Here is a 13444-nt window from a genome sequence, read left to right as displayed (position 1 = left end):
CCATGAGTGGACTATGGCAATAGCCTTCTAGTTGACCTCCTTGCTCCTTCTATCTCCATGCTAGTTCTTCTTCCACTCAATGGCCCAAATATTCTTCCAAAAACTGGGATCTGAGAAGGTCTTCTCCTTCTCAATAAATCACAATGTGATATAATCCTGTGTCTTCCCAGATTATATATAAAATCCTCCATTCAGCTGTGAAAATCCCTTCTTATCTTTTCAGTCTTCTTACACTTTACTTCCCTCTACATAGTATATGACCATCCAGCTACATAGACTTCTTTTTAGTTTCTCATACAAGACACTTAGCTCTCATCTCCATGCCTTTTTACTGACTGTCCCCCATATCTATAATACCTTCTTTTCTCACTTCTACCTCCCAGCTTCCCTGTGTTCCTTCAAGACTTGGTTCAAACTTCACCCTCTGCAAGATACCTTTCTTTAATGCAAGTGCCCTTTCTCTGAGCTTACCTCATATAAATATCATTTTAAAAATAAGTGTTTGCACATTGCCTCCCCTAGGAGAATGTGAGCTCCCTGAGGGTAAGGATTCTTTTTGCCTTTCTTCTTTTTCTTGATGTTTAACACAGTGCCTGGCATCGAATTAATGCTTGATAAATTTTTATCAACTTGACAATTTAATGGAGAAGAGATGAGGGGAAAGAGACATGTACAAAAGTAGCTATGTTACGAGAAAGAATGTGGCAAGTGCAAAGGAAAAGACGTGGGGAGAAAGGCTATTTCTTTCTGATGAGAGATCACTTTCATTTTGGGGAGGGAAGGTCGAGGGAGGACTTTATGGAATAGAAATAAAATTCTGTGTTCCAAGGTTCCCTGTACCTTTGGTGGTATAAATTCTAAGAACTGAGCAGCTGACAATCTGTATTGTTTGTTTTGTTATTGTGTGTTCTAAGGTTCCTCCCAGCTCTGACATTCTGTGGTCTGTGTTCTAAGCCTTCCCAGCTCTGATGTCTTATGCTTTCTGTGATCCTGTGAGGTTGTTGCTGAGGGTTTTTTTAATCTCTTTTCCATGAATTCACTTATTCCTTAAAGGGAGCAGGGGACCCTTAGGAAAAAAAAATCCTCCTCCTTTCAATAGCATCAGAGGAGGAAGACTTTTAGCCAATGAAACACAGAGATTGTAAAGAAAAGAGCCTCCTTCAGCCAATCCTAAACCAAACATCTCCCATGACCTTTGGTGTCAGCAGCAGGGGGACTCCCGCATTTATGTGCAAATGTTACCTGGGTGGCAGGGCAGGCCCCCCGCAGCCTTGTTGGGGATTAGAGGATTATCTCCATTTCCCTCAGTCTAGGAATTAAACCCAGCTGCCCCTGCCCCTTTGTCCCAGAGCCTCTGCAGGGCTCTGGGATCCCTCCTTTTCCCCTCCTCCCTTTGGCTCTTCCAGACAAAAGCCAAGAGGGATACCCCCTTGCCAAGACTGATCAATATCTGTGGGGGCCACCACACCACTGATGGCTAATCGATCAGTTCTTCCTGCTGCCTCATGTACATCTGGCAGCTGGACTTTCACAAAGGGACCAAGCAGCCAAGAGAGAATTTAGCCTCAGACCTGATGTCAATTATTGGTTTTATAGTCTGACCTGTTTGAGCTCTGACCCTCATTAAGGCTGGATTTCCAGCCCAAGCTGAAGGTAGCCCACTGGCTTCATAGACAGACTCCTACGGAGCAGGGTTGGGGTTGCCATGTCTAAGGTTTACCCTTTCCTCCCTATTGAAGGCTGGCTACAGATACAGACACATCCTAACAGGGAGACTATCATTTCTCAGGCCAGATCACAGGAGGGCATTTGTGCTACTGTACTGTGCAAAGGTATGGGACTGGAGATGAGAAGACTTGTATTCCAATTCTAGCTTTGTCATTTAATAACAGTGCAACCTTGAGTAAATATCACTCCTTCTGGACAAATAGAGATAACAGCTCATATTCTATGGGATAACAGCATTGGTGCTGGAAAGGACTTTGGGGCCATTTTCTCCAACCTCATTCTCCAGATTAGGAAACTGGGATCTAGAAGAAGGAAGTACCAAAGATCACACAGTTAATGGCACAGATGGAATTATTCCACATAGGTCTTTCCTCAACATAAAGAAAGAATGGGCAGTGAGAATACAATGAACCCTATTCTCTAGATGAGGGAACTGAAGCTCAAACTGGAGTGATCAAAAAACTAGGAAAGAATTAATGCCATATTCAAACCCATTGAGTACCTACCTGCCTCCTTCATGGGATGGTTATGAAAGTCAGATGAAAGAATCAATGCAAAGTGTGCCATTTGAGATGGGAGAGAGTACTGAACATGGAGTACTGGGCTTAGAGTAAAGAAAGTGTGGGTCAGAATGCTACCCAGCTGTGTGATTCTGGGCAAACCACTTAACTTCTCCAAGTTTCTATTTCCTTATCCGTAAAATGGAGATAATAATAGTAATGGTTCCCTGAGGTTGTTGTAAGGCTGAAATATGATAAAATTTAAATAGCACCTTGCAGATTTTAATACTCTCTAGAAATGTGAGCTTTATTATGTCACATTCCCAAATGAATAGGTTCCAGGTTTGTTCCTGCCCATGCGTGTCATAAAGGGCTACTTCTTTGGTTCTTTGGGAAGGAATAGCCCTCTGACATCCTGAGGGACTCCTCATTTATCTAATCTATTTTCTAACTATACCCTAAAAAGTTAAAAGCCCAAAGTGAGGGGGAGCACTTTGGATAAAGTGAGGGTTGTTTGTTTTTTCACAGCATCTGAAATGAAACAGTATATAGAAAACTCCTTGCAACTCAGGACACCTGAGTTCAAGTCTCCCCTGTGACTCATACTTTCCATGCTCCAAGCAGCTCTAATTCTATAAAATGGAGAGAAGGTAGTGACCCAATCATAACTAGCATTTATATAACACCTACTAAGTACCATGGACTATGCTAAGCAATTTATAATGATGTCATTTTGATAGGATGCAGCTTCTAGAGGAAATACAGCAGTAATCCTGAGGTCTCCTGACCTTAGAGTACTATTGTTCTAACAATCTGTTTGTCAATTATCCTAAAGTCTCCTGTTCTTAGGAATATAATTATATAGTTATGAATTTCTTCCCATAGACTTTAGGAAAGATATCGCTATTGTTCTAACAATCTGTTTGTCAATGATCCTAAAGTTTTTGGCCTTAGAAATACTATAATATAGTCCTACAAATATTGTTGACTGCCAGATAACAATCTGTTGGTCAATGATAACAGGGTTTCTGAGTTAAATGGTGAGGTGCATACTATATTACTCCTCAACTGCACCTCTAAACCATAAAATTCAATATTGAAGTGAGTACCAGATCACTCCTCAGTTCTACTTCTAAGCTATAAAATTAGTACATCAGTGTCATGAAGAACCAGATCTTTGTCTTTTCCTATAAATTTATCTTCTTGTTCTTGGAACTTTGCCCCCTTCAGTAAGTATTACAATTATAATAAACTTTGCCTTTTGACTTGGAGATGGGTTCAAGCCTGTAAATTCTTTTGAGATACTTCATGACATTGGTCTGCAACCCCAAACTTTTGGGGACTCCTTTTGAAACCCAACTGTTTGATCCTTACAACAATCCATGGGGAACGTGCTATTATTATTCTCCATTTTACAGCTAAGAAAGCTGAAGCAAACAGGTTAAAAAAACTTATTCAAGCTCTCATAGCTAGTAATTAGCTGAAGTAAAATTTGAATTTGGGTTTTCATGTCTCCAAGCTCCATCTACCTTCCACCTAGCAGATCTTGGTTTATATTGGAAGTAAGTCTCCTCATCCGGGAGTGAGCTAATATTTATCAAGCCCTTTTCATATGATCTTCACAATAACCCTGGCAGACAAGTCCCATAATTGCTCCCATTTTACAGATGAGGAAAGTCAGACAAAAGTGACCTGTTTAGGGTCACATATTTAATAATCTGAGGCAGAATCTGAATTCAATTCTTTCCGAGTCGTCAAGTCTAACGTTCTGTCCACATTGCTAGTTGCTATTCCCATCCCAGAAAGAATGACGGCAGAGTCAGCATTTGCAATAGTTTAAATGTCTCAGCCTTCCTTCTTTCTGATTATATGAGAGGCAATGTGGGTATAATGCACATAATACTTGGAGCCAAGAGCAGTCCAGTCAAATCCCAGACTGTGCACCCTGAGGACCTGATTTGGAGGCCAAGTTTTGCTACTTACTTACCATGAGCAAATCCTGATGCTTGAGTTTCCTTGTGTATAAAAGTAGATTGGATTAGAGTCCATTAAGATTTTACATATCATAACCAACGACCATTTGATCTCTAAGGTATTTTACAACAAAATATCCCGTGATTATTTGATTGTAAACCTAGATTTACCACTTCCTAGCTTGATGGTCCTGAGCATGTCATATTAGTTCTCAGCCTCAGTTTCCTTATCTGTAAACTCACTCTTCCTTCGAAGATAATCCTTGCTTTATAATCCTATGAGTCATAGGATGACAAAATGCTCCATGACCCTCCTGTATTTTACTCAGACAGTGTCTGACAACCAAGACCCATCTTTGAACTGCTGATCCCACAAGAACCATCTCCTCTCTGTCTGATCTGCTTTCTGAAGTAACTGGTATCCCGGGAGCCCCTGTCAGGTCTGAAACTCAGAGGGGATGTATTAGTAAAAGCCCAAGTCCTAGAAGCATCCATTGGTCTCTGATTTCTAGGGGAACTAACTACAGACAGTCCCTCTCCCTGTCCCCTCCCCTTCTCTCCCTTTTCCTTGCCTCCTCTCCCCTCAGTGGGAATCAATAACCATTTGAATTTCTTTCATCTGAGGGGGGGAGAGCAACTCAGACAAACACAGATACCCCCCAAAGGCATTGATCGTTTGCAGCTGCTGCCCAACAGCCCAACCCCCCCCACTTGCCATCTGCCCTTCCAGGACCCCCCCCTCCTTCACCCAGCCCAACACACACAACCCTCCCTTCTACCCCCAGCTAGGATCTGTGCTCACCACAGGCAATGCAGGGACCTTCTAAACTGGGAGATCAGAAAATCCAATTCTTGAAAAGAACAGGGGCCAATCTGGTGACAGAATAAATCTCCCTTCCCACCCCCCACAGTGGAGGTGAGGCCGGGCTCTCCCTAATGACTGTCTCTCCCTCCCCAGGGAAGCATCTCTGAAGAAGGAGCCCGGCTGGCCACTGGACATAGGGAAACACCCTAGTCAGTAACCCCTCATCCCCTCACCACTACACCCCCCCAACTCCATGAAGTCATTGTGAGAGCTGCCTGTGGAGGAAAGACAAAGAAGATATTTTATCACTTCCAAGGGCGAGGGTGTGAATAATTCATAAAATAATTTCTGAATCAGTGTGTGTGCGCACACATGTTTGGGGGGGACCAGATCGTGGGAGAAAGGACAATGAGCCTCTTTTTCTTTCCTCTTAAATATTCAAGGAGTCACCAGAGTACACATCTCCATGGCCAGGCCTAACCAATGGATTTGGGGGCTTTCTCCTCTATATCCTGCACCTTCCTGTGGGGTAGGCTACAGAGACCCCTGCCTTACAGACTGAATCTTTCCCCCATCAGGGAAAAGGACTAGCAGGACCTGCCCACGTGTGAACAACAAAAAAAAAAAAGGCTGTGGCACAGAATTTCAAAAGTGCACAAGGATGCCCTGCTCATCCTGGGACAGTGGAAAGAGTTAGGAGGTTTTGGACAATGCAGGGCCCATTGAATTACTTACTAGCTGCATGACTGAGCATTCACTTTATCTGTCCTCAGCTAATAATAGTAATAATTATAGCATTTATATAAAACCTTCCATGAGCCAAACTTCTTGATAAATATTATTTCATTTGATCCTCACAACAGCCCAGAGAAGTATTATCATTATTTCCATTTTATAATTGAGGAAACTGAGGCAGATAAAATTTAAGTGATTTAGCTAAATAAGTATCTCAGACAGGATTTGAACTCAAGTTTTCTTGGCTTGCATGGTCCATCCACCCATAGGCTGCCTAACTGATCACTACCAATCATCTGTAAAATGGGTCTCTGTAGTTTTGGCTAACACTCCCTGCCTCACAGAGTATGTCTAAAAAAGTGCTTCATAAAGCACTGTGGAAATAGAAATTGTGGTTCCTTGACTTAAGGACATGGAGAGAAAGTGATGTTCAAATCTTGAAGGTCATACCGATGGACCACCAGCTCTGGCAGCCCTGCCAAAGTAGAAAGACCAAGCAACGGGCAGCATCTGTCAGCTAGACACCTCTGTAGCAAATGAGAAAGGCCCTCACCTCTCTAGGGCAGGTGAAGTAAGGGCAGGGCAACTCCTAAGGCTGGGAAGAGTCATAGTCTGGGACTATTAAAAGTACATGCCATTACTATTGTTATTGATAATAATAATGATGATGATATTGATGATGATGATAACAGAGATTGTTAGACTTGTAAAGGAGTCTCTGGCCCAGAATCTCAGAACTGGAATAGATATTAGAACACAGGCTACACTAGGAAAATTAGAAGGAATCTCAAAACATAAAATGTCAGAACTGGAAGAGACCTTAGAACAGAGGATGTCAGAATGAGAAAGGGTCTCAGAACATAAAACATGCAATGTCAGAGGTAGAAGAGTACACTGAAAGAACTCTGCATTCAAATTTGAAGCTGGGTTAACCATTTATGACCTGAGTGGCTGTGGGCAATCATTTTAACTCCTGTGACCTTCAGCTTCCTCATCTCTTCAATGAGGGGTGAAAAAGAGATTGGACTATAAAATTCTAAGGCCTTTGACCTCTAAATCTATGATTCTATAGACCAAACAATGTCAAATCCAGTAAAATGTATTGTGCATTGATATTGGCACAGGAAAGCACTTTAAAATTGAGATTCTCATCCATTTTTAGGGCTCAAAATTGGGGCTTCAAGCAGTTGGAGGCATGGAATGTGCTCCCAAAGTAAGTAAAAGGTAAGAGAACACATGAACTAACACTAGAGAACATGTTTCTCCAGATATATGGAACCTGGTTCTAAGTCCTGGCTCAGTAGCACCCAGGGCTCTACTCAGAACTGCCATGAGAACCCAACTGGGTGCAGAGGCAGAAAGAGAGCACAGCAGCCAGGAATGAGGCTCCATTTTTCCCTCTTGCCCTAGAGAGATTGAGGAGTTTTCTCCCCTCTGCCCTGGTCATGGCCCCAGGAGGAGCGGGGCAGGAGAAGAGGGTATTCCAGTCAGGGAGACAGTCAAAAAGGGCCAGGGTCCAAGCTCCTGCCTGTCTGCCCCTTCCCTCCCCACAAGGCTGGAGAGCAGTCCCACCTGGCTCCCTACCAGGCCGTGTCTGCTCATCCTCAGTAGGGTATTTGCATATAGCTCTTCCTTCCTGAGGGGAGGCTGCCAGATTGTGGGGCCGCCATCTGTAAAGGGGGAATGTGGGGATGAGGGGGGTGGGAAGGGGGGAGAAGAAGGGTGTGGGGAGGGGAGGGGAGGAGAGAGGAGAGATCACACAGAGAGGATCTGAGGCACAATCTGCCTATCTCTGGAAGGCTGCTTTTTCAGAGAGCCTGAGAATAGCCAGGGGAGGCCTGGGCCTGAGCCTTGCTTCTTCATTAGCCCACCCTGGGTTTTTTATTTCTGTGTGTGTGTGTGTGTGTGTGTGTGTGTGTGTGTGAGAGAGAGAGAGAGAGAGAGAGAGACAGAGACAGAGACAGAGACAGAGACACACACACACACACACACAGAGACAGAGAGAGAGACAGAGACAGACAGAGACAGAGAGAAACAGAGAGACAGAAACAGAGACAGAGAGACAGAAACAGAGACAGAGAGAGAGACAGAGAGAGAAAGAGAGACAGAGAGACAGAGACAGAGACACAGACAGACAGACACAGACAGACAGAGGCAGAGACAGAGACAGACAAAGAGAGACAGAGACAGAGACAGAGCGATAGAGACAGAGACAGAGATAGAGAAAGAGACAGAGAGAGAAAGAGAGAAACAGAGACAGAGAGAAAGACAGAGACAGGGAGGCAGAAACAAGAGCAAAGAATAGAGGAGAAACAGAGCATTCTTCATCTCTCCTCTTTCATCCTCCAAGGCTTCCCTTGGATCTGCTCCACACAACCCACTATCCACACATTCCTTCTTTAGAGATGGCAGTGTCCCCTCAGAAAGTCCCCCTTATGAGTCTCAGAAGCAGTGACTTAACCAAGATCACATGGAGTAAGGTGCAATGCTGGATCCCCAGAATTGAAGCTTTATGAGGATGGCTGCTAGAAATGTTCTTTTTGAAAACCATGTCTCCTTAATACAGATTTATCCATGTTCAAAGATAATATCCCAGAATGGGTCCGCTTCTCCACCTGAGACTGCAACAGTCTTCCCCTCCCAAATACACTCATTTATTTATTTATACATTTAGATTTCCCTTTTTCGGACTAGGTGAAAGATGCAATTCTTTGCCTCAGTTGCTCCCTGGCCTTAATCACTGAATAGGTGCGGCCTTGGTCAAACTGAAATCTTAAAAAAATCTCCCATAACATCCAGAGCCATTTCTGGTGTCCTGTATCTGGCCACTGGACCCAAATGGGTCTGGAGGGAAAAGGCAAGTGACCAGCCCTCCCTCAGTTCAATCCAAAATGCCTGCATGTTACAGCATCATCTCCTGGATGCTATGGTCCTCTTTGAGATCGAAAGACAATAACCTTTGCACTGAGTTGGCTCTTAATAAATACTTATCGAATTGAACTTGAGTTTTGACAAACACTCCTTCATTCTATCTGACTTAAGCAACCTCACCTCCAGGAACTGTGCTAGTTTCTTCGTCTCCAAAATGGGAGTACCTAATAACCTTCCTGCCTTCCTTAAAAGCTGCTGGGAGGAATCCTCTGTAACCCTTAAAGTTGTTTTTTCATTCTTTTACTCATTTAGCAAATAGAATCTGAATCTCAGAGTCAGAAGGGATCTCATTCCACGAGGACCTGACCCAGAATCTCCATTGTAATGTCCCCAAGAAGTGGCCATCTAGCTCCTGTTTGAATGTGTCTGGTGTTGGGGATCGCACTCCTCCCGAGGGCGTGAGGCAGTCCATTCCATATTTGGACCTTTTGGAGGAGGCCTACGTGAGCAAGGCCCAGAATGGGACCCATGATGGAGTCGGGATGAAGAAGACAGGATCCCAAAGTCCATTCCTGGGCCTAGAGGCCCAAAGCGTGGCCGAGCAGCCGCAGAGTGGCGAGAGGGGGGCTGTTTGGTCTCAGAGGACTCAGTCACTGCCTTCCTTTACTAGCAATCATCTGGGCCATGGTTTTCTCATCTATAAATCGAGGGGTTTGGGTTAGAAAAGCCTGGAAGGGATCTCCCAGATTTAAGTTCTATTTTCCTCCTTTCAGAGCTATGGAGACTCCAGACTTGCTTGGCCCATGAGTCCTGGGTTGGAGCAGGCCTTTTCCTGGCAGAGCGGGACAGGGCAGGAGAGGACAAGGCAGGACAGGGCAGGACAGGGCAGGACAGGACAGGCCTCCTTTGTGAAGGCCTCCCCCAGCTGCCCAGCTGCCTCAGCCAGGGCCTGGGAGGTACCCTGAGAGGATGAGGTGGGTGCAGACCGTGGATGAGGGAGCCTGGGCTTGGGATCCCGCCAGAGCCGAGGCTTGTTTCCTTTCTACGGGGCCACGGTTGGTCCGTGCTGACCCCTGACCCAGCTGCACACACTGAGCTCAGTTCTGGGCTTCCCAGGGAAGGGACTGCTGGGCAAAGTTGACCGGCCTCCCCCAGCGAGAGGAAATGGTTACCGCTGCTATGGCAACATGGCCTTGTGCTGTCTGCCTGGGAACAAAAGAGGTTTTTCTTGTCCTTTTCTTTGGCCCTTCTGAACAGGGGGAGCCCCCCTGCTGCTGAGAAGGGGGCGGGAGGGCGGCTGCTGCCCGCCAGGAGCTGGTGGAGGGTGCTCCCTGCATCTGCAGGAGGCCTGAAGCCCTTGGCAGGGGGTGGCAAGTGCAGAGGGGGCAGGATGGAGGGGAGCCAGGATGCTGGGAACAAACGGCGCTGTTTGAGGGTCACTCGGAGGGGCTGAGGGGCTATAAGGGGCCGGTCTCCCCTCCCCACTCCCACCATCCCTTCGTCCCCTGCCCAGCCCTTCTCTTGGAATGTTCCATTCCTCTGCATCCTGCCCCCTCCCTCCAGGCCTGCCCACAGCCTGAGGGCAGCTTAGGTGGCACTCTGAGCTCCAGGTTTCATAGGATCAGAGGCAGAGGATAGGGGCTGGGCGAGATGTAAAGGGGGCCTGAGAGATCCTCGGGCAAGTCTGCTTTTAAAAAACAACACAAATAAACAGAAATAACTGCACATCTCAGAGACAGAACTGGAGTGGAGAGAAAATCAGGAAGATCCAAGTTTAAGGCCTGTTGCTCATACATGCTGGCAGGAGACCCTAGCAATTCACCTCCCAACTCAGGGCTCTGGGCAACTCTCAGATTAGACCTATTTGGCTGAAATTAGGGGGGGAATTTCCTTACATGAGATCCAGGTCCAATCCCCTGCAAATCACAGAATCTCAGAGTTGGAAGAAACCTTATTAGCAATCTACTTCAACTCATTACCCTAAGTAACCCCCACTGGAATGGAATAATGGAGATTTTTTATATATACACATATGTGATATTATATAGAATATCACATGTAATATATTAATTATTATATATAATACACATACATACATTATTATATATCATACATATGTATTATTAGTCTTTTTTTTTGAAATTTTAATTTGTTTGTTTATTTAAGAAGGACTTGGAGTCAGGAAGTACTGAGTTCAAATTTGACCTCAGACACTTACTAGTTTTATGATCCTGGAAAAGTCACTTAACCTCTATCTGCCTCAGTTTCCTCACTGTAAAATGGGTAGAATAAGAGCATCTGTACCTCCCAGGATTATTGTTAGAATCAAATGGAATCATATTTGAAAAGTGTTTATTTAGCACAGTGCCTGGAACATAAGAGGTGCCTCATAAATGCTCATTCCCTTCCCTTTCCCATTACTCCACTGAACACACTTTGCTTAGAGAAGGAAGAATTCACCACCTCCAAAGGTAGACTGTCCCATTAATGTTTGTCTCTGATTATTTGCACATTGTCCTGACATCAAGCCTAGATTCACCCCTTTGCCATTTCACCAGTCCATTGTTCGCGATCCTGTTCCCTGTCCACTTTTTGAGAAAAACAGATCTGATCTCTCATCCATGTAATACCCGTACCTTCAATTACTATATGAGGAAAGTGAGACTTAGGGAGTCACATGAGTTATAAGTATCCGAATGGAATTTGAATCCAGGACCTTCTAATCCAAATTCAGGAGTCTTCATTGTCTTCCTTCACCAGAGCTGTTCTCCTATTTGAAAGGATCTCTCCCACCCCTAGGTCAAGAGGACTCATCCAGATGAGCTGTTGCACTAGCTGTGTTTGCTCTGACAGCAGAATTCTCAGAGACAAGTGCTTGCCTTGGAATCATGTGTCAGACTGATAAGAACCTTCATGACTGACACACAGATTCTGGCTTGGGTGAGCCTCATAATCTCTGCAGTATTCAGAAGTTTCCAAAGTAAAGAAGGTCATTTGGGAAGAAGGCTTAAGGAATTGGGCCACATTAGAGCATATGAATGATAGCAAATGGTTTTTCTGCATGAATTTTAAGATAGGAGGGCTTGTGAGCATTCGCTGCACGCTTGACTGATGCAGCCTTACAAGGGAATAGGGTGGGACCCTGCTCCTGGGAAGACATGATGATGTACAAGGTTCCTGCTCCCAAATTAAGAGCGTTTGCAGACACTATAACTGGTTTTGGTCTGCTAACCACGTGGTGTTTGGAATTCTGCCAGTTCAGTCATACTTCCTTTTTCATGGGATAATGGTTATATGGACCCCTGTCCTTGCTCTTCATGCTGAACTCAGTTTGGGGCTTTCCAAGAAAAGGATTGGTTTAGAGCTAGAACCAACTACAAAATGTCTGTGCATGTTCAAATTAGGGACCCTTCCATTACTCATCAAATTTTCATCCATATGGGACTGAGCATTCTATGCAAAGTCAACAACTCCCTGTTATTCTAGGATACATCACAGGATGAGAAATTTGGTTCTGGAAGGGACTATAGAGTCTGGGGGTGGATGAGTAACCTTCTCTTTTCACAGCTGAAGATGAGCTTCATTATTGTATACCTGTGAAATCTGGACAGTCTAATAGTACCATGGCAGAAAACTGAAGCACTTATTATAAGCAAATTAGAAGAACATAGGATAGTTTACCTCTCAGATCTGTGGAGAAGGAAGAAATTTGTGTCTAAAGAAGAACTGGAACTCCAAATAGATAATTTTGATTATATTAAGTTAAAAAGTTTTGGTACAAACAAAACTAATGCAGACAAGGTCAGAAGGGAAGCAATAAACTGGGAAAACATTTTTATATTTAAGTGTTCTGATAAAGGCTTCATTTCTAAAATATAGAGAGAATGGATTCAAATTAATAAGAATTCAAGCCATTCTCCAATTGATAAATGGTCAAAGGATATGAACAGACAATCTTCAGATGAAGAAATTAAAACCATTTCTAATCATATGAAAAGGTGCTCTAAATCACTATTGATCAGAGAAATGCAAACTAAGACAATTCTGAGACACCACTACACACCTCTTAGATTGGCTAAAATGACAGGAAAAGATAATGACAAATGTTGGAGGAGCTGTGGGAAAACTGGGACACTGATGCATTGTTGGTGGAGTAGTGAATGGATCCAACCATTCTGGAGAGCAATTTGGAACTATACTCAAAAAGTTATCAAACTATGCAGGCACTTTGATCCAGCAGTGTTTCTACGGGTTTATATCCCAAAGAGATATTGAAGGAAAGGGACCTACATGTACAAAAATGTTTGTGGCAGCCCTTTTCATAATGGCAAGAAGCTGGAAACTGAGTAGATGTCCATAAGTTGAGGAATGGCTAAATAAGTTATGGTATATGAATGTTATGGGATATTATTGTTCTGTAAGAAATGACCAACAGGATGATTTTAGAGAAGCTTGGAGGGACTTATATGAACTGATGCTGAGTGAAATAAGCAGAACCAGATCATTGTACATAGCAACATCAATATAGACGATCAATTCTGACGAATATGACTCTTTCCAACAATGGGATGATTGAGGCCAGTTCCAATGATCCTGTGATGAAGAGAGCCATCTGCACCCAGAGAGAACTGTGGGGATTGAGTGTGGATCACAACATAACATTCTCACTCTTTTTGTTGTTCACTTGCATTTTGTTTTCTTACTCATTTTCTTTCCTTTTTGATCTGATTTTTCTTGTGCAGCAAGAGAATTATATAAATATGTTTATACATATTGAATTTAACATATTTTAATATATATAACATATAATGGATTACTTGCCATCTAGGAGA

Source organism: Sarcophilus harrisii, chromosome 3 (assembly GCF_902635505.1).
Source record: "Sarcophilus harrisii chromosome 3, mSarHar1.11, whole genome shotgun sequence".
Taxonomy (NCBI): Eukaryota; Metazoa; Chordata; class Mammalia; order Dasyuromorphia; family Dasyuridae; genus Sarcophilus; species Sarcophilus harrisii.
This window is presented reverse-complemented; position numbering follows the sequence as displayed.